This window comes from Panulirus ornatus, chromosome 33 (assembly GCF_036320965.1).
Source record: "Panulirus ornatus isolate Po-2019 chromosome 33, ASM3632096v1, whole genome shotgun sequence".
Lineage (NCBI taxonomy): Eukaryota > Metazoa > Arthropoda > Malacostraca > Decapoda > Palinuridae > Panulirus > Panulirus ornatus.
The window spans coordinates 14,581,760-14,607,975 of record NC_092256.1 but is presented as its reverse complement, the minus strand read 5'-3'; the positions used below and the strand labels follow the sequence as shown (position 1 = coordinate 14,607,975).

General features: G+C 39.8%; 1 long non-coding RNA gene across 2 annotated transcripts in view; it reads right to left on the bottom strand.

Annotated features, from left to right (window-relative positions):
• LOC139759683 (uncharacterized) overlaps positions 1 to 24,223 on the bottom strand; it is a 78,940-nt gene extending 54,717 nt beyond the window's left edge. For both annotated transcript variants that reach the window (XR_011715128.1, XR_011715129.1), the window contains exons 1-2: positions 23,961 to 24,223; positions 21,317 to 21,374 (exon numbers count right to left, since the gene is read on the bottom strand). This is a non-coding gene — a long non-coding RNA (uncharacterized lncRNA). The remainder of the gene's footprint in view (positions 1 to 21,316; positions 21,375 to 23,960) is intronic.
• Between the last annotated feature and the right edge of the window lie 1,993 nt (positions 24,224 to 26,216).

Genomic DNA, 26,216 nt, shown 5'->3' with positions numbered 1-26,216 from the left:
AGTTTCACGTCAACTACACACTTCTGGGAACCTCACAGTCACTCTGACACTAGCTCTTCCAACCTCCAGAAACCCACTGGAGTTCCGGGTTATTCCTCCGATCTTTATACTCGAATTTCGCTTTTGCCGTGAGCTGCTCCTGCTCTTCCTCTTTCAGCGTATTTTTCCTTCCATTTCGTGTAAGCTTCCTCTATATTTTTGACGTATCCTATTCCTTTATTGTTGTGTATAGCTTTTTCCACGCCAATATTTCTTTATTCTTTTTATTCACAGACAATGAACATTGGTCACTTTATATCTGTTGTTCTCTACCAGTTTTCGTCATATATGTATATATATATATATATATATATATATATATATATATATATATATATATGCCTTCCCAACCCAAAAAGGTCCTGCAGCACTTAGGAAGTAGGCCACGTCCAATGCTCGGGATCACAGCGGAGTGACCGTAAGAAAAGGGATGTTCCACCATAGTGATCTCAAGGGCAGAGACAGATGAACGTATTGATCAAGGGACGTGATGTTCGCTATATTGATCAAGAAAAATGATAGTGACCGAACTGACCTCATGGGAAGTGATGGTGATTATAATGATCAAGGAAAGGTATGGTGAACGTATTGATCTCAAGGGAAGAGAGAGAGAGAGAGAGAGAGAGAGAGAGAGAGAGAGAGACGGTGACCTCATCGATCTCAAGAGCTAAGACAGAGTCAACATTGACTTCAAGAAGAGAGAGAGCTCACGAATCGATCTCAAACGAAGAGATATCAACCGTATCGATCTCTTTTTAGTGCCATCATCGGCAGCCACACATTCTCTCGTGCCTTAATACATCCCAAGACAACGGTCTAGGAAGACCTCCCAAAGCAGCCACGATTCTCTTATGATCACAACCGACATTTAAGCCTTTCGGTCTTTCATCGTCCACTAAGAACACAATCGAGAAAGCCTTTCGGTCTTTCATCGTCAACTATGACCACAAAAAAAGACATCTAAGAAAGCCTTTATATCTTCCATTTTCCCCAGTATTATCACAACCGATATTTGAGACATACTTCGATTCCATTATGGTTAAAAATAGCCCTTTCCAATTTAGCAAGGTCTGCCCTTCTCCTATTTACCGTTAGCCTCAATCGAACACACTTTTTTAAAGTTTTCATTATTGTCGTACAGCTTAAAACCAGGTTCCTGTAATCTTCGAACTTTTTAGGCTGTTTTGTTTCAAACATAACTATCTCGTTTCCTTTCCTATAACGCTTCAAGTCCAATTCTACCCAATTTCAAAAATGTCATCAGCCATATCTATCTCTTCTTAATGACTATTATCCAAAATTCTCTCGCTCCTTGTCGCTTTAAATTCTCTTCATGTCCTAATTACAAACGCTCCCTCGCCATAACGTCAAATTATAACATCTTCCAGATGTGTCTTCCATTAACGCAACAGACGCCAGACAGTCTCTCTCTCTCTCTCTCTCTCTCTCTCTCTCTCCACTTCACGTCCCAGCCACACCTGCGCACTGCCACATCACCGCGGCTTCCTAAGGCGTCCTTTTCAACTCTCCTTGCCCCTCCACCCCACTCCCCAGGGGAGCCCATCCAGACCCACGTCTCCGAGGCAAAAATAAAAAAAAGAAGCCATCCCCTGGTTGGCGAGGCTGATAAAAAGGACGGGAGCTGTGAGAAAAGTGCCCGAAAAGAGGAACGAGACTAGGCACCGATGGAATGAGAGGGAAACGAATAAACGATGGAAAGTGATAGAATGATGATGGAACACGAAGGAGAAATGAATGATGGAAGGTACAGACAGACGATCTAAGGAACAAGGCCAGCTAGAGACTGATGAGCAATGTGTTGCGAGAGATTAATGTAATACAGTAAATACAAGGAGCGAGTGCTCTGCACGCACACAACCTGAACTTCAACCGATAGGCTAGTGCCAAGCAATTTCACCATCTTGCGACACCGTCACCTCCTGCCACCTGGAATCTCTTGTCCCTAAGATGAAGCACACCATCACAGCCGCATCATAGAGCCCATCCGAGCACATTAAGAAGTGCCCCACTACCCCACCACGGCAAACATGAACATTAATCAATGGACTGTATATCATCCTTAACAGTCATGTTTGTATCAAGATAGCTTCACTCCCTCCCCCTTCCACAGCGCCCTGTTTACTGCTACACGTATTTTCTCTGGATATTTTTACCACCACCTGGCAGCAGTAAACTCAATAACCCGCAATTAAATCAAATATATATATATATATATATATATATATATATATATATATATATATATATATATATATATATATATAAAACCTTTGTTCTTCATATTGTGATCTTCGACTGTTCGTGTGATCGATACCTCTAGTGTATTTCAAGAATAAAGTGAAAATCAACGCAAGACATTTAATCCTCGCTTTATCTGATGAAGCAAAACGTTCTGTAGGAAAAAAAAAAAAGGCAGAAGCAAGTTGGTGTTAAATATGCACTGGTCTTTTAAAAAACGGTGTATTAAAGAAAATGTTTAGCCTGCTTACACAGACTCCGCCTGCCTGTGGTTATAAGTCAAAGTCACCTTAGACGAGGCTGTATCCTCGTCTGTTCAAGAGAAGAACAGTCTCGGCGAAGAACTTCCCACTAAGTGCTATTATCTATCGAGCGTATAACATGGAGGTAGGATAGGCGTAGGTATCTCTACCCATCATCTATAATCGTCATATAGCGACGCAAAAATGACAATCGTCGCACCTTTGGATAAAATGAACAACTACAAATTTAGTACAGGCTGGCTGACTGCAGAATTAGTTGTACCGTCCTACATTTTTCAACGCGTACGGCGTCTTGACTTAGTTTTCCTCCGTTTTATGTCCTTCTCTTTTTATGTTGGTGGTTGGATGCTATTCTGAGAGCCTATAACTTTGCTAGAGGCTCGTCTTCCCACCCAGGGAAGGGGTAAAAAAGTCTTGGAGAGTCAAATGGAAAGTTAGGGGCACAAAATTGTACTTCAGGGGAACCCTCTCTCTCCGACGCTGTTCCAAATAGGAATGGAAACTTGGATATATATCTATATACAGTCAAAATGGAAAAGACCGAACATTTATTGAAACAAGACTTGAAACATTTATATACAAATGGAGAAAATGCCCGAGAAATCTTCGAGTGAAAGGATATTCTACTTTACATATCTTAAGGTTTGCGCAAAAGACCACGGTGGTGTTAATTTCCGAGAAGTGAACGGATTTTAAGCTACAGAGGTGGCAGCAAAAGTAATAGTGTAAGAAAACGTGACCGGTAGAAAATTCCAATCAGTTTGACAGGGACTTCGTCTTTGGTCAAACGCTGGAGAAACGTAGTCAAACGATCTTGTCCGGTGTTGTGTAGGCGAATTGTGTAGGTCGCTTGTCCCGAATCATAAGGAGAGCTTTAGTGATATCAAGATCCCTTGTATTTCTGAAGTGTTCAGAGCATTTTGCCGAATATAGCCCCATGTCGTCTTGTTAGTCTGGTCTCCAGTTAGCTGTTCCACGTGCGGATTTGGGGTATCTTTGAATACCTGTGCGTGTGTGTAGTACTGGTAATATAGTACCAGTGGCTACCCGCCGCCTCTAGTGAGAGAGAGAGAGAGAGAGAGAGAGAGAGAGAGACAGAGAGAGAAAAGGAAATCTGGAATTCTAGCGTTGGGGTGGCCGATGCAAAGCAAAGAGAAAAAAAAAAGTATGTTGGAGCAATGAAGATGAATTTCTTTAAGAGTTAGAAGACCCAGATGTACACGATTCATGCCTTTCGGGCTATTAATGTTAAATGCAAGGTTGAAATTTGTCCTGAGAAGTGTGAAAAGGGCTTAGTAAATGCCCTAATGATAATGTGTTGAGTAGAAAAAAATATATATACAAAATATGTAAAGTCTGATACAAAATCAGAGCAAACACATACGACAAATAGATCTGATCGTTCAAATACAAATTAGTAACCATTACTGAAGTTGAGCAAATTTTATGAAATTACTATCACGCAACGCTGAAGATAAGTGGTAACTTTCAAGAAAATATATATCAGAAGTTACGATCTTAATGTAAAGAAAATCATGAAGCAAATAAGATTAACTTAAAAAATATTCCATATTTCGATAAAATCGTCTACTGGTAAATCGGGAAGATCAACTAGACAAATATAAAAACCCCGTACATATATCGGCATCGAAAAGCACAAAAATGAATGATCAAACGTAATGAAATATGTAAAAAGAAAAAAAAAAAAAAAAAAAAATATATATATATATATATATATATATATATATATATATATATATATATTCCAACAAAATATGATCAAAATCATGAGTGAAGTAATCTTGTTGCTTGAGGGAGCAGTCCATGAATAACAAAACGATCCTTATTATTTTTTTCCACCACCACCACCATCGTCCCACTCTTGAGTGACGCAACAGTATAAAGATTCCACTGGGATAAGAGGAATTCGATAGAAACCATCCCACTTCCCGTGTAAAGAAACGGTTCTTTAGAAATGACATTAAAATCGAAAGCGCATGCCTTAATGCACTATGGTCTTAAAACAGATAAATTACACAATTCTAAGGGAACGTGATGATACTTTGGGTATATACCTTAAGTAAAGATAAGAATTAGACGTAAAGATTACTTAAAGTTAACTTAAAGGAAGTAAACGTAAAGCTAACTTTAAACATCTCTCAAAGAGTCCTTTCCTCCCAATGGAAATCCCTCCTTTCACCTACGCAAAGAAACAAGCTACAAAAAATAATAATCCTAAGTGAAAATTAGATCTAAACGTAAAGCTAGCTTAGAAGTAAAAGTAAAGCTAACTGTAAAATAGCTCGAGTCCTTTCCTCCCAACGGAAATCCCTCCTTCCACCTACTGAGAGAAAGTAGCTCAAAAAAGTAATAATCCTACAAATAAAAAAATTACCATCCTCTAGGAAAAAAAAAGGAATCTTCCCACTTAAATAGAACAAGCCCTACTCGAGTTACCAGCTCTCCACTTGTGATGGCACAAGGGTTGAATGACGTGGGCGCAGTCTTAACCTTAGTTCGTCCATTATGTACGACCAATTTTCCTCTCCAGCGAGCTGAAGTTCTCTCGGGAGTTCCCTAAGGGTATTTAGGAGGATCTGGGGGTACAGCGACAAACCCCTGAGAGAGAGAGAGAGAGAGAGAGAGAGAGAGAGAGAGAGAGAGAGAGATAAGGTCTTTAGAGCGGGTTAGGTCTCCTTGGTTGTGATGAGAAGATTGTAGGGTATTAAGGACACTTAGAGATGGTGATAATGATTCTAGGGAATAGTTTAATTACTCTAGATATATAAACACTATTAGGACACTAAGGAGATTGTCAGAGTAGAGAGATATTTAATCGAGGTAGCGAAAATGGTACCAAGAGTCTATGAAAGATTCAGGACGAACTGGGGTCACCATTAAGGAGATTTTGGGTAGTGGAGACTGTGGAAATGTTAGGTATAAAAGAGACTAATCAGGATAACGAAAGAAGTTTGGAGGTTAGTGAAGACACTGCTCATTGTTCACAGACTAGGAGGACGGTGAAGAGATTAAAGTTAATGAAAATGCCCAAAAGGGTAATCAGAAATATGTCGATGGCCAGAGGTTTTAAACTTAGGGTCGGATTCGAACACAGGGCAAGTGGCTACCTCGGCTGCATGAAAGGCTGAGAGATATAACACTTCAAATCAAGCGTCACTACTCTATACAAACCTATCAACTCTAAGTTAGCAGGTATGCTAAAGGAACATTGGGAGTGATGAATAGACTTGTGCCGGGGAATATTTAGTTCTTTAAAAGATGATCCACGACCTTACCGAGAAGACAAGAGGAAAGACGAAGGAGACCTGGAAGACTGAAGTCAAAAACCACTGTTATACCGCAAGGGTCGTAACATCGGGCTCATGAAACGTCCCGTCGTGGTCAATGGTCATTCGTACCTTCGTTTTCAAAGACGTTATCCAACTTCCTGAAAAGATTACATCGTTGCGCTCAAGGCGGTTCATCACACAAAACGTCAAATTACCCATCGAGACGCATTACAAACCTTTAAGGTTACAGATTTTAGTGGTTTAAAAACCACAAAAAATATCTATAATTCTGATCCTGACTGGCAGTGCTGCCATGCTACCTCTTTACTCTCTCCATTACCAAGACTCCTCACAACCCTGGTGGACGAGGGACTCTTCTACCAACAGCATCTCAGCGACGAAGTTAAAGCATCTGAGGGCCTTGGTTCTCCTATCTAGCGCACACACAGATAACTACCCAAGGTACAAAATCGAGCGAGTTCGATCGCAACCCTCCCTGCATAGCTCTACCCAGTTTCCCCTCGTTTCCTCAAGCCTCTTCATCCGAGACTTCACTTTAGCAATCTGGCAGGAAACTCCTGAACCAATCTGCACCGCTTGCACTTACTACCTCTCCAAGTTCCTCTCATCGAAGGAGGAAGTTAGTTCGATGCCAGAGCCGCACCTCATTCACACAAGTCCAGCCTAACTTCAGAATTTCTTAGTCTTAAGACAATGCTAGAGTTCTTAGTGATGGTTATTCTTGTTCATTACAACAATATGTCATCTTAACTTTGGTAAATTTTCTATTACTGGTTCCATATATCTACAGACAGTTCTTTTATCAACTGTACGTGTATCAATTTTTTCACACCATTTGCCTCATTGTTATGAAGACCATGATATTTACAATCATCATCATAACTTCCTTTCATGATAATAATCACTAAATACAGTTCTTCTTTGACCGGAGTCACTATTACTGCATCTCGACCAACTGCTGCATGTTTGTCGTCCAGTACGGCATCCATTACACTGTCTTCATTTGAATTATCGTACTTCCGACAACTATCGTACCTCTGACACACTCATCAACATGCCTCTCCTCGGATCTTCTTCTAATCGTATGGTAATGTGTTACCAACCGCTAATCAGGGTCTTTGATTAAACTGAACTTCTATCTTATCTGCAACCTTGAAGTGAAAAATGTCTGCATTTCCAAGCTATCACTGAATGAAGACGTGGTAAAAACAGATAGCGCACAAATTTGAAAAGCTGTGCGGCAGCAAAGAATGTTCAAGAGACGTGGGCCCCCAAGAGTGTAAAACTCCCTTCCCCCTACATTGCAAATAGGTAATTACACACTCATATACGCACGCCCATGTTCACCCTTTTCCTCAACTCTATCATGACTCGTCCTTAATCTGGTGACATTAAAGTCTTTGATATCACAAATCACGTTTAGCATTCGTTGACTGAATGTCAATCATTCTCCGCCTCCTTTATAAATTCTCCTTCCCTTTCTACACGAAGACCATTTTGGGCGGAAACGTTTGAGAGAGCGAGAGAGAGAGGAATTAACGGATAAAACATGAGCAAACAATCTTTAAGATGCAAGTCAATAACTTTCATCGACATGGTCCAGAATTTATAACTATCGTCTTTGTGACAAACACCAAAATAATGAAATGTAAACAACTCCTGAAACACATCATAACATGATGCCCAAACCATAAAACAGTTTCCTTTAAAATTAAACCTTTTAGGGTTTTCCGAATCCATTTTCTATGGTTTAATATATATCTAATTCCCTCGTTAAGAGATCCCAAACGACCCATTACAAGTTAATTATATAAATGCTCTTTAGATATTTACCCCATTTTCCCCCCTAACAGTCTTGCGGGTTTCAATATATTTGAGAAAAAAACGTATCTACGAGTATGTGTGGAAAGAAAAATAGGGCCGCAACCTGGCCCAGAGATGGGAACTTGAAAGCCACTGTAGTAGTGCTGGCTCAATGCGCCGTTGTCGCCAACATTCCCAAAACCAAGGAGGAGGAGCCACCAGCACCTCTCTCGAGGGGCCGGAGGCTACCAATAAAAGAGAGAGCGAGAGAGAGAGGTTGAATAAATTATGCTCTCCTTGAGAAATAGGCAATTTTCCGGGCGATTAACGTAAAAGAGGCAAGTTATATCAGCGTCTCTTGTCGCTGTCTGAGGACAATGACGCATGACGGAGCCAGCTAGAGGAATCTGTTCCATCTACAATCTTTCCTGGGAAGAAAATGATACGAATGTGTGCGTGTGTGTGGTTAGGTTATTTAAGTTATTAAAGAGAGAAATCTACACAAAAACAGACACGCCGACGGTGCTGTAGATTTACCATACCTACATATATCCTCCACTGTTTAATGTACGCATAAAAAAGTGACCTATCCATTCAATACAAGAACAGTTTATAACCTGAATATACAGTAAAAGTCATAATTCAAGATCACTGGGAAATCTGTCGTGAGAAGCGACGACCGAACTCAAGTACTGACAAGGCAAACTTCAGAACATGTTTGACTAACTTAACGCTCTTAATCCAAGTAATTTTACCTCTAAACTGTCACCAAGTCGTTTACATCTCAAAAAGCCGTCAATTACTCTGAGGATAAGGAATTAAGACAATTCATTATACCAAACTATTAGATATATACAGTTTCGAAGTCAGTTTCAATAATCGACTTCACGAATGAAGTTCTAAAGTACGAAAAATAGAAGATCAAAGTTATACTCTTGGAGGGAAAAAAAATGAAAACGAATCTAGTCCCCTCGACTGCTTCTCTGAGGGAACAGCAACGACCAGCATATCAATGGAGAGAGTTGAAAGTGGATGTCAACCGGATGGAGTATTGGCAAGCCCTCACGGAAATAGACGTCAAAGGCTTTGAAAAACTGGAAATGGTCACGTTATACATTGTTCTTATCTACTCCTGTGTGTGTATATATATATATATATATATATATATATATATATATATATATATAGCTTATTTGACTTAGAAGGTATGCGATGAGGAAGGAGCCATATCTGCGTAATCTTCAAAACAGACGTATATACACTCAAAAACGTTCTGTATATCTACGATTCAGTTCTCTTTCATAAACATCAGAAAGAATTCATCACGAAATATATATACATACAAATTGTACACACAGGTTGACTATTATATGCACTGTTTTATGTGGTGCTGCTATGAAATTACAGAACATTACAGCAATAGAATATTCATCTTGATCATGTAACGATGTTTCAAGCATTTCCATTTTGTCTTTAAAACTGGTTTCTTTTCCACAACTCTTAAAATCCAGACATGCTAAATTTTGACGAGAGATTCTTGACACGAAAAACTCTAGTCCTTTCCTACGAGGAGCTATGTTCGAAACGAGTCAGAGAATGAACGAGTACGACAAAGAAAGAGAAGAGGGCGAAAAGAGTCATTTCATCCACACCCAAGTTTGTAGATAACTTGGGTGTTCAGATGGGCATTCTGCAATGTAAAGACACTAAACAAACATCATGGGATATTAAGCGACACCCATCATCTACGACGAGACTTTCACAAATAGGGAATAAAGGTAAAAATTGTATGAAGTCTTAGACGAGGTTAAAATAAAAAATGAATGACCAAACGCTTACACAAGCGAGAAATCCATCCTCCCTAATTCTCTTTTCCCAGGTGCTAAACTTTCCCATGGGTTCTATCCACGCTAAGAGGAACGCTCGAGGAACTTCGTACACTCTGATCCTCCTTAACCTTCTTTGATAAGATCCAGTGTGAATCTAATAGTCTTATCACGGCGGACTCGACCCTCCCTAACGTGTTCCACCTTAACGGTATCATCTATCGCACTACTTCACAAAGCCTTGGACAGACAGACTGTTATACTGAAATACGGGTCTACCTTCCCGCACTTCATCTATCTAGATTTAGGCTCAGCTTGCTAATGACTAGGTGGGCCGGATTCCGCCTCATCGAGGTAACACAGCGAGCGAAAATTCATCTTTGACGAGGCTGTATCAACGTCAGCTGACGACAATGAGTACTCCTGAGAATTTATCGCTTCAAAGGAGCCCATCTTGTCCTTGCTACAGAGTGTAGCGCAGCCTTGAAGCTGCAGAATCAGTCCCCTGGAAAAGTGTAACTGGGTGACAACAAATGGACTCTTTCAGAAAAGGGTTGAGAGGTATATACACATTATATCCATATTTTAAGAACGTCATGATGAAATTCCTTCAGAAAACAAGCCACATCTTTTCAAAATCACAGAAATTTCTGTTACTATTTAATGGACAGCTTCTTCCCGAAACGTAAAAAACATTTTCATCTACGTGTCAGGATGTCCGTCAACCATCATAGTGTGTACACTTGATATGTACGGATGTCCGTCAACTATCTCAAGTGTGTACACTTAATATGTACGCCTTCCAATATGATATGCAGGCAGATGATAACCAAATGTCCAGTTTGAAATGTAGTGGACGAACTGATCCTTCGCGTGCCAGAGTTCCACACTGACCCGATGTGAACGAGCGAACACCCCACCTTCCCAGTAATCCAGCGAGTCCCTTGCTATTGCTAGTGTCCTCCACTCGTTCAGGCAAGGCCAGGAATCGCCTCCCCAGTCATCCAGCGAGTGTCAATGTCCTTCACTGATTCAGCGAGGGTCAAGGTCCCCTAATGATTCAGCGAGTGTTAATGTCCCCAGTAATTCAACGAGTGTCAAGGTCCCCACAATGATTCAGAGAGTATCAGGGTCCCCCAGTGACTGTGTTAAGGTCCCTCAGTGACAGTGTTAAGGTCCCTCAGTGATTCAGTGCGCGTCAAGTCCCTCAGTGATTCAGAGTGTGTCAGGGTCCCCCACATTCAGTGATTCAGCGAGTGTCAGGGGTCCCTCAGTGATTCAGCGAGTGCCAGGGATCCCTCAGCGATTCAGCGAGTGCCAGGTTCACTACGTAACGACCGAAAAACCATCGTCACAACGAAGCAAAAATCCTTCCTCTATCAGATCAAATGACCTTCCTGCCTACCCTGAGGGGTCGACCTGCTTCCCAGCTTACCTCCACCTGCTCCCTGTTCCTCCTCCCTCCACCCTCGACCCCTCCCCACTCTCGCCTCCCTACCCTAACGTGGAAGGGATGTTTGCCTTTGTCTTACCTTTTAGGGCTTCGCTGTTTCAACAATGGAAATGTTAATGACTTGTGCTAATGAGGAAATCTTTCTTCCTTCAAGAAATATTTTCTTCTTTCTAACTCGTTTGAGACATTAACGAAAAAAAAAAACTCATTTATGGAAATAAAAGCTATGGTTCCCACGTCATCATAATCCTTTTCAGAGGAAATAATCGCATCAAAACACACTTGGGAAAGTAACAAGAAAAGGTTTGTCTGTGTGGTGGTGATAGAGGGACGAACCTACATTCTCGGTCACTTGTTATATCCAGCTTTTAAAGCTGGGCGTTAGATCCTTTCAAAAGTATCCCTGTTCACTAGTATCCCTGTTCACTTGAAATAGATACGATATATATATATATATATATATATATATATATATATATATATATGGTCGAAAGTGATTTGTAACTTATATAAAAGGTAAAGACATCAAAGAACGTCCTCAAACATTTGAAGGTCTTGTTATTTCTCAAAAATTCCATAATGAACAGAAAAAAGAAAATTCGAGACTGCGCTGATCAATGAGAAACATTTATATTTATAATCCTATGATTTCTGATATTTGACTCCCTATTTTATTGTTACGAGTCAGAATTTTAGGACACGTTTGCTTTACAGGTTTAAGCATTCTGGAAAGCAAACTGGGATCTATGATCAACCTAATCAAATCACTTAAGTTGCCTTTACACCTCTTAAAGCCACAGATATGAACAGGAAATATAGTCTAGAATAAATATAAAAGGAATGTTTTAAGAATACACAGAAGACATATAAAAAGGAATGTTTTAAACTTTAAGCAGCAGAGCGCGGAAGATACAGTATCTTTGTGTGTAATTCCTAGAATCATACAATAAAAAGAAGACTAGACAGAATTACGCGAATGCCCTGCGAGGAAGCCGGAGCGTTGATTGAACCCAGGTACCTGGAGGATTATGAAACATACACGAAGCGACTGCAGAAATATATAAAAAGAAAATTATATAAATGGTTGATGACAGTCCCAGGTGAACCCCGATTTGACCAGAGCTACACCACAGGAGTGGCCTCAGAAACAATAACATTGTCAAAGCCGTGCATATGGTGAGGACAGGAGAGGCGGTGGGGACGAATCAAGCGTCACTCATCAAACGAGGAGGTAAGCGGTGAGCCATACCCGAATGGCCTGTGCCTTCAATGACTTCGCCGTAGGTATTCGTTATGCGCTCTCTCTCTCTCTCTCTCTCTCTCTCTCTCTCTCTCTCTCTCTCTCTCTCTCTCTCTCTCTCTGCCACTCCAGCTTTAGGAGGAAGCGTAAGTACAGGGTGGCGCGGCGCGCCACGTTCGAGGCCCGGCAGGCAGGAAAGGGAGCGGGATTCCTCTTGTAGTCTTGTCGATGCGGAGACCTAGCTATCGACTCCCTCGAATCTGGGCACCGCTGGCCCGCTCTGTCCACGAAAATATCGCGTTTTACCCTCGCACTGAAGGGGCATTGCCATAGTGTTTCGTCTTGGAAAAAAAATATGAATGCCCGCTTTTGTAACACGTCAGGTTTATATACATTGGTTTGGGAGTTTATATATCATTTCAGACAAATTACGAAAGTTGACCCCGTTGTTCAGAAGTGTTGGTTCATGGACTTTTACTTTAAATACTATCAAAGTTTAAATACCGAAGCTGAATGGACGATAGCTTGCAAATTTAATGAACAGTCAATAAACCATCAGCCTAAAGGTATATTATTTACATGTCCGTCATATCCCCTGAGCACGACGGTACGACCCTGAATAACGACACTACGACCCTTAAGCACCACCATACGATCTCGACAACGACGGCACGGCCTTTGGGTATTATGCTCAAGACTCAAGACTTAGGTTCCACTCCTGCTAGAGTACGCCAGTGTTACGATCAGCGTTTCAAATACTATCTTATTCATACTGTACGATGCACATGACGTCAACGAAGCAAAGGTTGCTTAAACTTTGCTTCAGCGTCGAATATCACTGAAAGGATCATGTCACTTCGCTTGCGTCAGAAAATACATTCAGGATCATTTACATCTTACTAATTTACGAGCAAGCGTTTTTCGCACTTTTTTTTTTTAATCACGGGAAAGATAATCCCTAAACCAAAGTTCCTGTAATAATACCAAATACTTTTTACCAATACGTATCATGACATACACTGTCATACAAATTGTGCACTGTATCCCAGCCTTACGTGTAGGTATAGCTGAATGTATGGTTATATGAAATGTGCAAAACATGTAAAAAATTTGTCAACTAAACCCAGCCGTAATTTTCCAACTGCAAAGAGTTAGTGTTGAATTTCCTCCACACAAACACACACAACAAGACGAAGAGGAGCACTCGTCAAATCCTCTCGATGCGCAAAACGGATCATAAAAACTCTGAAGACACACTTAAAACACAATCCAATCCAATTCAACTTTAGCTACGACATGATTAACGCCTACATACCTGCTTTCCCAGAGCCACTCTCCTACCTACAAATCCTGACCAAAGCAACCATCACCCTTCACCCTTGCATGGCTTAACAACACTCACGCGCAAGGTGTAACACTCAATAATTAAGCGACTGCATTCTTTCAACATCCTCGAGCTACGCAACCAGCCAACAGGACTCCCAGCCCCACCACACCCAGCTGCCTACAGCACGAGACACACCCTTTCCCCACAGTAACACTACACTCAAGGACGACCTGGCGCAGGCAACATGGACACGCCTTTGAGAACACATATTCCAATACCACTTTCCCTTCCCTCACTCATCTAAAAAAAAAAAAAAAATTATATATATATATATATATATATATATATATATATATATATATATATATATATATTGGAAAGCAAACTGGTCAACATTTACAGCAAAGAAAAATAAAAGTATCATACCTTTATCTTTGATAATCTCCTTTCCCAGACAATGTTATCTAGCCTTTTATCAAGCAAGCATGAACCACTAACCACAAGAACATGATAGCAAAGATAGGAATCTAACCCCAAACTACTCCCAGTAGGTTGTACGCTTCATAAGGCAAAGCAAATTTAGATTAAGCCAGTCACCCTTAACAGAGATCAATGAACAAATGTAAATCCTAAAAATCATCATCACTAACCCAATCACAGACACGAAAACAGCAAGACGACACTTTGTAAACATTATGGACCAAAAAGACAACCAGAAAAAACTGGAATAAAACATATCTACACCTCTGGCAACAATCAACACCCCAAACGTGAACTACTACTAACACAAACTTGAAATCATCCCATCTCAGGAAGAAACTCATGAAACACCACTCGAACATTAGCCACAATCCATCCCCCACCAATAAACAAAAGAGTCAAAAAGAATATACAGCCCATCTTGAAACATCTGCTCACTACCCTATGCTCTGAATGACATACGCATCGCATACAAAGACTTGAACTCCCTTGAAATGGCCTCTCCCACCCCAACCCCCTCCTCCGCAATTCGACAAGACTGTTCGGCACAACTGCAGCCGAATGTATACATATAATACTGAAACAACCCTTGACACGCGATAGTGTGGAACCTAAAGTCCTCCAAACTACCAAATTCCTTCACGTATATCACTGCTGTTCTCGATAAGGAAACGACAAACACACACAAACATGCATACTCCCCACATACACACACATCCACCCACACACACACACACAAACATGCACACTCCCCACATACACATACATCCACCCACACACACACACACAAACATGCATACTCCCCACATACACACACATCCACCCACACACACACACACCCACCCACAACCACACACACACAGTATCCCTTGCACTGCAACCATATTCATATAAACCTTTTCCATGAAACTCCACGCCGATTTTTGGGGTCGTGTCATGTGATATCAAGCGCAAGAATCATGGAGTGCGGTGCATGGTGTAATTGGAACCCCTACGGTCACCGAACGCCTATGAAAAGCCCAGCTATTTGCACACTCCGTTGGCCACTCATATTTGCCAGGGGCCAGGTGGGGTTACGGTGGACTGGGGTAACTGTTTCATCACCAAAGTTGCGTCGAGATGAAAAAAGAAATTGAAAAATAATCAGATTTTCCGTCCGTGATCGCAACGGTCAGAACGAAAAAAAATATTTTGATTAAAAATCTGAAATCATCTGCATCATTACACAAATACTATTACTACTACTATACAAAGACAACCACCATCATTACCAATACTTTCTACACCAAAACTCACTCACTACCATCACTATCAACAAATCACCACCATTACCACAATCTTGTTCATCATCACCACCACCAACATCATAACAGGCTTTAACCACCCCACCCGCCATCTACTACCATCCCCAAATCTAACACTTCCAGCACACCATCTTGATCGCCACCGTCAACATCACCGCCACAACCACCAGCTCCAACATTACCAATACGATCACCATCACCCTCTATGCCACCACCACCAGATACGATCACCATCACCCTCTGTGCCATCACCACCACAATCACCAACGTGCATCACCAACACCATCACAATCACCAACGTGCACCACCACCACATACGATCAAGACCACCACCACAATATCACTCTCTTCACTATCCCCACTAACAAATTTACCGAAGTTCTACTAATAGGAAATCCTTCCCGTTTTCAACTTAAACCTATTTCAGGCCAACACACTCATTTCAGTTTCCAGGAATTTGACCCATTACTATCCAAAGATTCCCCGGGGTAACGCACTCCTTCAAAAATCTTCGTCTGGTCACAAATACATTGTTCCAAATGCAATGTTACAACAATTTCATACTTTCATATACATCTTTTATTGTGCCTCAATCGTTTCCTCTTACAGACTGTCTCTCAGTATTGTTTCTACTGTCTCCATCGTCTATATTTTTACAGACAATGGAAACATCAAAGAAATGTAATCCAAACAACTATGTGCTCAGGGAAAAATCCAATCGCCCAGCAATACGTTCCAAGGGAATATAAGGATCTTCACTCCCACACCTCACTGTTGATGCTGCGAAGTTTTGAACTTGTATAGACTAGTTTACTCATACTCGCAAGGCGGATACTTCCTTGGCCTCATCTGAACTCCCTCCATTCAAAACGCGCTTACCATGACAAGCTTACAAAGAAGTATATCAAACCCTCTGTGGATGAATTACATACGTGAAACTTTACGAATAAGTTTGGAAAATAGTAAAAAAAATTGTAGGGATCTCAGCATATCAGTAAGAATCATTGAAATTTTGAAGGTATAGGATAAGATCATTTTGAAGGTGTAGGATAAGAGCAAGATAAAAGGAGAACAAAATGTCCATGATCATTTCTAATGACTGTAAACATTTACCAGAAAAAAATTCTCACCAACTTCAAAAAAGATTCACTAACTTCGTCAGTATTCATATATTTTTAAGGTGCAAGTACGATTTTGCTATATTTTATGGTGGCCTAGTTTCATTAATCATGTCTTCATATCCCTCTTCATTCAAACTCTCGGTGGATCTTCCATATTTGTTAATCTGCTGTTTACAGAAGAATATACCAAAGAACAAGAAAGTTATTGGTACATTTTCGTTTGAACTAACTCATTGTTCGTATATTTCAAGGTCTTAAAGGACAAGAAACAATCTCCACACATCAGATTTTTTGGAAACCTAAGCATATATATACACACAAAAAGTATTGTTCCATATGCAAGAAAATCTATGAACCTTCCCTTTCAAAACTTGAAATGATTTTTATCAACTAACATTGACAAAACTTTTCCTTTAAAAAAAAAAGACATTACATGTCGTATTCGTAGAAAAATTCTATATCTTGTTCGTTTGAAGATTTATTGGTAATACTGACTCAATACTAGGGAAATATTTGGGAGGGATTTCCCGTCACGAAAGTCGATCTTCATTTCATTTTCCCCCGAAGCCGAACACCAGTTTCCTTTTGCAGCACAGTTCTCATGTACGAGGTTTCCGGCATTTTATTTTTCTTTTTAAATATAATTGTCTTTCATCGTATTCGCGCAATTCACCGTTTCAGGTTTTATGCACTTTCTGACATGTCATACATTTGTATATCCGCATGTCTAAATTGCGTTTATCTACATTTGTTTATTCTTTGACTACCTCTGTATCTACTTTCCCCTGGATGGCTGTAGGCGTCAACTCTCTTAGGCTGGTCCCTTAGGAGCCATCGCTCACAGAATAAACTGACGTGGACGGGTCCTGCATACACGTCTCATGTTGGATTACGTGGGGGTATACAGACTGCTGGAGGGCACCTCTGCCGAGGACTTTAATTAGACCACAAGACGATATGACTCAGATTATTGGGAGGAAAATTCTAGAGAAGGTGACAAAAAAAAAAATGTGGGCAAAAAGGGGATTCCCTCTCACTCCATCTCGCTTCCCACGGCTTTCGTTTACTTAATCTCCTTCGCCCACCCACGCATATATAATGTATACACCGTGCCAAGTATTCTCCTTGACAGAACACTCGTGAATTCGCTAGTAAATAATGCTAAGTTTACGTTTCAACACTGCGGAGGGTGAGAGGTTAAAAGAAAAAAAAAAAAAAAAAAAGGCTCGGAGTGACATGAGTGGAGGAAAGCAGCGAGGGATGGAGAGAGAGAGAGAGAAAGCGGAACGAATTGACAGTGAAGGTACGAAAAGTATGAGAGGGGAGGAATTGAAAATAATGGAGGAATACAATAGCTCGAAAGAAGAGGAGCGGAAGTGATGAAGGTAACATACAAGAGTCGTTTATAAAGGGGGTGAAACTATGAGCAGTATAACATGGTGAGAAAGACAGGGGAATGGCAGGGCGCGGGGAGAATGGAAGGTACGAGCAGAAATAGAAGTAAAGGGAGATCAGGTGTCTTAAGATCTCCTCAGCTGGTGAGAGGAGCGGAGATAAAGCTTCTGCCAGACCTAATTGGATTTCACCAAGATTGCAGAAAATGTTATGCCATGCCAAGATGAAATCAAATTTAAGGCCTTAATCCAAGAATCTTAATATGTCAATATCTTATCTATGTGCATTATATATATATATATATATATATATATATATATATATATATATATATATGTGTGTGTGTGTGTGTGTGTGTTACTGGACCGTTTGATCGAGGTTACACAGAGTAAAAAGAAAAAAGTCATCTTCGACGAGGCTGTATCACTGGGAGTACAGTCTCATCAAAGAATGTCTCAAAACATGTCTACATCTCCCTGCGTACTTGGGTTACACGAGCCTTTAAAAAGGACCTGGGTATTACCAAGAATCTTTTATGAGAGAGAGAGAGATAGGTCCAGGGACAGCAGCTTTTTCCCCCTCTGCTCAAAACATTTTTTCACCATGTCTTTTTTCACGAGTTTCTCGTCATCAAATCACCGTTAGATCCCACATGGGAGAGAAGTCAAAGACTGAAGGATGGTTTGTTTCTTTGAAGTCAGGCTTCAGAATTCAACATTCACGTCTGGCTTCAAAATTTAACATTCATTCTTTGTCACGGAAAACGAGTACACAATCTGTACATGGTGTTTTGATATCCAAATCTTACATTTCTTTCACACTAAGCCATTTCCCGCAAGAACAGGATAGCGATGGGAAGAAAAAAAAATTCGGAGACAATTTTTCACAAAAAACAATGTGCACGAACGTCATCGATTGATAATTTGCACCTCTAATCGCGGGTTGCATAAATCACTTACATGCATGTTTTCTGGAACTCCCATTTCACATACAACACTTCCTTATAATTTTACTTTACTAATTACTGCTGGTTATGTGTATGTATAGAGCATAAATCAAATCAAAAACAAACAATCGAGAAGCATTAAGTAAAACTACAGCGTCTAACCGCTACCACACGTAGTTACCCGGGTTCCACACACACTGGCCTCCCCGTCTGAGCACCACCCACTCAAAGATGTATAGATAAGTATAGATCCCCCACACATCTTGATGCGCATGCTACTACATCTTGATACACGCTGCTGGTTTGTACTTGAACCAGCTCTGTAACCGTTAGTCTCGTTGAGACAACGCTGCGGGAATGTGCAAGACGATGAAAAGTTCGGCAACTTTGGTATATGTTGTCCTGGTGTCCTAGATAAAGTTTCATCAGTGTTTTTTGGGGTTTGTTTGGTAGAGAAACAGCCCAGCGTGAATGTCAGGGATCTGCTGTAGCTCAAAGCTTAGTCTATATTTTTCTTCATTTATATTTGTAATGCGTCTATGGACTGGCTCGACCTATCAATTCTACATCTGGTAAGGTGTTGAACACGATATGATATCCAACAGATAAGAATGAGTGTGATGACAAGGGCAAACATAGGACGGATAAGGAATGACAAAAAAATTAGGCGTTATATGAAACGAGACAAGACAATGTTCAGTAGTAATATACGAGATGACCAAAGATAATAACAGGTTCTCTCTAGAAATGAAGTGAACCTAGACAACATCTCTCAATCATGAAAAAAAAAAATCCGCTCCCTTCCTAACCCGACGAAGAAGACCGATCTTTAAAGTGAAAGGATAAAAGATAATCTAAAAAAAAAAAAACCTTAAGGGGGGGGGGGGAAGAGAATCATAAAAGAAGGCATTATCGATCTTGTAACCTTCCACAGTAATGCCACCCTGCCTCTCATCTAACAATACCTCCTATCCCGCTTCACCTTCTCCCAACGACTTTTCCCGGTTGGGGTAAGACTTCCACCAAGCACGCGTGTCCTGTGATTACGCAAGTCCTCCAGAAGTGGCATGGGGAAGTAGCAAGAGACAGGAAACACACGCACGATACAACAAAACGTACTTCTGGGAGAAAAGTGGAGTTAGTTATTGGGATCGGTCGGCTGGGTTCAGTGAAAAGAGAACTTTATGTACAAAATGTTTATTGTGTAATCAATCTAATTTGAAAACAATAATTAAGAGTTCGAATGAAACGGGTACATTAAGTATTATCAGTATGTAATACAGTTAATCTAGCCAAGATAAAAGATACCGAGAAGGAACAATCTGTTATCTTTAGATATAGTTTGAAACGGCTTGTAATGATTGGAAGATGTAAAGCTGTTCATGCTTTATCGTGAATGTTAGTCATGTAGAAGCCAAGTCTAGATACAGCAAATTAAATTGGATGGAGGGACTGAAGGTCTCTCTATATAAGCCTAGACGACCTGTTTTACGAGCGAGGGATCAAATCTCGGTGCAAGGGGCTTAGTTTGACAAAAACTAGAAAGTACGAGCTAAACCGACGAGCATCACATAACTGACCTTCCAACATCTTAAACTTACTTCAGTCCACCAGATAAACCATCTGACATAGCACTCCGTGGACGAATACGAGCCACACACTCCAGTGTGCACTCTGGACATCATCCATCCGTGCAACACGACAAAAAGCAGTTGTAAATAGCCCCTGAGACCCTTGTTAACCACAGTGCAACTACTATTAAGAAAACACACTTATTACTCGACTGCCATGTTGTCTCCACACTGATTCACACACACGTTACTCACCTTTATGAACTACTGTCCCGATCAGCGGACGGGTCGAGTGCTGCGAGAGCCTAATAATGATGAAAGGAACAAGGTTATTTATAAAATGTGTGTGTGTGTGTGTGTGTGTGTGTATCATACTTCGTCGCTGTCTTCCGCGTTAGCAGGTAGCGCAAGGAAACAGACGAAAGAATGGCCCAACCCACCTACATGCACGTCCACACACATACCGCACGCGTAGACATGAAAAGACATATCAGTTGATATATATACATATATTACAGTCTTACCGTCTTAATACCTCTACGTCATTTTCGTCAAGTATACCATTACAACGTCGACAACGTTAAAAAAGTGGCACAAAGACTTTCCTTTCGCTGGGAAGATTAGAGAGATTATTAGCCCAATAACCGACCTCGCGAGGGATATTTTTTTCATAGCAAGCTAAAAAAAGTATTTTCCAGCCCGGTACGGTTAATATATCCCAGTCCAATTATAAATGGGATCTTTATATCACTAGTATATCGATACCTATTATTAACTTCATGGCTCTCGGAAAATAATCTAAAAAAATCAAATTAGTTCATACCAACCATTAATATTTTCTACATTACATATTCATTCAGGTGTACTGTACTGAACGTTTATTAAAACTTCTTCCATATATTAGTTTACTAACATTTCTAATACTATTAACACGTGCATGTAATTAGTTGCAATTTTCTTTAGAATATATCACATTACCTTTCATCTGCAGTGAAGTTTTCCGTATCAGGAAGACATCAAACCACGCTTTGTTTACCTGGAAAAAAAAAAAATTACTTCAATTAGGTAGATTCATTGTGAATTGCTCAAAGAATCTTTAACCAACGTCTACACCGTGTTGTATACTATTTTTTTTTTCTGTAGTATCTTTGGCAAATGTCTGAAAATCAAGTATCAAAAGATATATGGAAAGGAAAATGTCACTTAACTGTTTTCCTTAGTTTTGACTCAATTGTCTTTCCATAACCTTAGAAAATTGAGAAAAATCTCCACAGTTCATTTAGTTTTTTCAAGTTTTCCACAAGTTTACAGTTTAGGTGATTATAAAGAACCATTCGTATTAAACAATCAAGTATTGCAATAAGAGTTATCTTTGTATAACTAGGTCACTTTCTACCAGTTCTTTACAATATGAACTTGTCTATGAATAATTGGGTCACTTTCCACCACTTTTGGTTATTCATGCTTCACGCCCATCATGGCCATTAAGGTAGCCTATGTAATAATCAGCTGCTGAAAAACCCTAACGCCTTCATGTGGCTTCTTACGCTGACGGAAATGATTAATCTACCTAATATCTATACCCACAAATCTCATACAAATGCAAGTAACTCCTTTTTACAGTACTCATGTTTTCATAACCCCAAATGATTGGAGAGAAAAAGATCAAATCTACCCATGGTAACGTTTCAGTAAATAACTGCAGCCCCGCAAATAGCCAAATATATGGAAAAATGGACGACACGTTTACAAAGCTCGCTTTGTTCGTCACTCGAAGGGAAAGCCAGTTTTTAATTAGTTCTTTAATGTCATATGAAAAAAAAAACTTAGCAACCACAAAGAAATTGAGGAGCGTAATACTTTAACAATACAATTCTGAAGGCCTAGATGGCATAAAGGTTTGTCATTCAGCACAAAAAAAATTACACCTGTATGGGCTTTAAAATATAGTAAAGAACTGTGCTTTCCCCGTGAACTGAATATGTTGAAAACCACGAAAAAAAGATTGGTACAATCTACCCCATATAGAAGGCATAACACAGCGAAAGAAGTCGACTACACCTTTCATATAGATGAGGTTTATCCAATTACAAATCTTAGCAATTTAAAAAAAAAAAAAAAAATTACTCTAGAATTACCCCAGAACTCGTAATGCACACGTGTTAGAAACTTTTGCCCTTCGTTGGTAGATGGGCAAATACAGCGAGCTGCGACCCACACTACTCATATTGGTTCAACAATAGCTAGAGATTAGGAGATAACATCACATTTACAAGCTATACCTAAGTTCTCTCTTCACAAATGGCAAATCCTGTTTCTAAAGTGTAATGAAGGTAGGATCTCATTCCTTCGGATACGAGTAAATTTAAATGATCCTTAGTTTGCAAATGCGTAAACATACATGACAACCTAAATATGGTAATCTAAATATACCTGGCTAAATGCAAGTCGGTCTTGGTTTATAATTTGCTCTTGATGGTATTCAAAATATATAGTTCAAGGTAGATGTGAAAGAAGCTATGTAAGAGGTACTTTAATAACAATAATAATGGTCTAAGTAGATCAGGCTCTCGGGACAAAACCCGGTCAAAACAATGCGATCTATCAATTACAGTATCAAGATAAACTAATACGTTCACTTGTTCATATAATTTGGGAAAATAAAATATACTCAAGAAGTAGCTAATCTAAGAATCACACTGGGTAACCACCCATAAACGAGTTATAAAAAATACGTAGCTAGTCAAGAAATTAACATGATCGCCCACTGGTATCGCTACTGGGCGATTCAAAAAGAGCATATGGCTCTTAAATCAGTCTACACAAAGGCAACTTATATTATGGTAGCACTAAATATATATATATATATATATATATATATATATATATATATATATATATATATATATATATATTATACACAGAACACTTGGCTAAAATGCTAGGCTAAAAATACATTAGGGAACGCTTCATGCGTGCTAGCTAAAAGAGTACCGCTAATTACTAGCATTTCTTGCAAACACTTAACACCAGTGGTGCTAGAAAAATATTACAACTAATCAATAACAAATATACACCTAATCACTAACAAACATTTCACAAGTGCGTGGTTAAAGCGTAGAACTAATTGCTATTGAACACTTCCCCAGGGTGCTAGGATGAGTACAACCGAGGAACACATAGAAAGTACTTAACCAAGGGCCTAACAGAAACCTTTTACGCCAGCCAACACTTGAGTACGGCTATCACTTGCAAATACTTCATTCCTAATAAGCTTAAAAAGTATGACTTTTCACTCGCGAACACTTCATAAATCCTACGCTAACTAGCTAACACTTCATAAACCCTAGGCTAACGAGTACATCTAATCACTAAAATTAATCATTAACGAAATCTCTAGCTGCTATGGTATATGAATTCACCAGCTAAATAGTATCCGCACGACTAGGTTAGGTGCAAGCAAAACACTCGTGGGTGATAAAACAAAACCACTTCCCTGCTAGCGTATCGGCATGTTAAAAGAGCCAAAGCGAGCTCAGGTGCTACGCAATATGAACCTAGCCTAGCTAAAACTGTAAATTCCCTGTAGGACCACACTAATACTGCAGTTCCCCGTACTTACAATTTTCCATTATAGAAAACCCAGCTTGATTGAGGAGGCATCGAAGCGCTGCAAGTTTAAGACCGGGGCTGTTTACACAGTGCGTCGGTCAGCCTCTAGTCATTTCTTGGGGTTGAAGACGAGACAGTAAAGGCTGTAGACGCCACTATGCACTGGATGCGGTCCAATGTAGTCTGGATGCCTACAGGGACAACATAAGCAGAGGGAGTAGGACGCCAACAGCAGCGTGGCCAGTCGCGATGAGTGACGTGGACCATCCAGCGTTCCTAGGGTGTCTCCGTCGATGACGGTGCGTCTTGGGTATTTATATTCCGGGTATGTCACGTGACCAGAGAGTCGTGCTGCTTCCAATCAGAAAGCCGGTTTAAAAAACCCTTGGAGCAATAGCCCATTATGATACGTCATGTTTATACAGCCTGGAAAATGTAATAAGCCCACGGTGTACTAAAGTGATTATATCAAACTCGTTTTATGAAGTGTTATATAAATATGCTACGATCTCCTTTCATACCCAAGACTTTAATGCATTTCTAAAACCCCATAATGTATGTAGACTACTCGTGATCTTGGCACTATCAAAGAATAAAAAAAGATTCCATATTTACTGTACATATTCAAATACTGGAAAAAAAACTCCGGTGTTTGGCTAGTTCGAGTATAGTCTGCGGTCACTGCCATATTGAGGGAATTTGTTTGTAAATAAATGTCTTTAAATATCTCATGAATTAGTCATATTATGGTTGGAGATAATCATGGTCACTCTAAACATGACAAGATGTCTTATTTCAAACCGCATCAAAATAATATGAAGCAAGTTGGGTATGTTTTAGACATGGACGTTTCATGGGTTTATTAATAATATTGGTTATATGATTACCTGGCAACACGACCAACGGTTTGACAGTCATACCACTCATAACAGACTTTGCTCGAGAGTACTGAAGGGAAATTTGCTCACACACACACACACACACACGAGCCTTTCTGTAGTATACTGATGTACATCGCTGACCATAATCTTCGCTGTTCATCGTCCCATAGGGGTTAATTGTTGAATGGTCATACCTGGCTTAGGATGGCTGTGGATGTGTGTGTCGGGGGGTGTGTGTTTATACATGCAAGACCAAAGTCATTGTACGTGTATATACTACACAGTGAGAGAGAGAGAGAGAGAGAGAGAGAGAGAGAGAGAGAGAGAGAGATTGTCACTAGGAATGAGGAATTAACGATAGGCTCATTAGAAAAAAAGCTGTTTCCCTTCACCATTGTCACCAGATCGACTCATTAACTCCCATCAATTATATCCTTATGCGTAAAACTATAGGACAAAAGAAGTACTTTTATTTTTGAAAAAAGTGATAGAATTAGAAAAATCTCACGAATTAATATAAACATATTTTTAACAGCTAAAAATGCGATGAATGTGTCGGTTATTCAGTGTGTGGGGGGAACAATTATATCGTTGTATTAGTAAACGCATATTCACTAAATATAGAACTTTTTTTATTAAATCCTGTATATGACAAACTCTGTTGATGAACATTTAATTTTCTATCACATTACATAATATAGTTAAAACTATATATATATATACATATATATACATATATATATATATATATATATATATATATATATATATATATATATATATATATCTTTTCTTTCTTTCATACTATTCGCCATTTCCCGCATTAGCGAGGTAGCGTTAAGAACAGAGGACTGGGCCTTAGAGAGAATATCCTCACCTGGCCCCCTTCTCTGTTCCTTCTTTTGGAAAAAAAAAAGTAGAGTATCTATAGCTACTCGGTAGATATCCATAGAAATATCCACGCACACAGTCGTTGGTAGACAGGATCACAATATACTCATCAGCTTATTTTTGTTCGACTGTTTATATAAGAGCAGCTTATATAATCCCAAAACCAGATATCGAAATGATGATAACAATCGAAACAGGAGTTACAGTATCTGACATATTACCCATCCTTTACCGTGTAAGGTTCCAGTATCAATATACACTGTACCCTCCCTTACTGGGTGGGATTCGAGCTCTCATGTTGCTGTTTGGCGAAACACAAGGTAAACGCAACACATCTCGAGACACGGCTTGTCTATTGCGTATCACGGGCGTAGACGTATTAGTGTGTGTGTGTGTGTGTGTGTGTGTGTGTGTGTGTGTTCAGAGAAAAACTTTATGCGGTTCTCGGAGAGGCTGAAGGTAGCCGTTATAATCTCCAAACAAACAATTAGTTG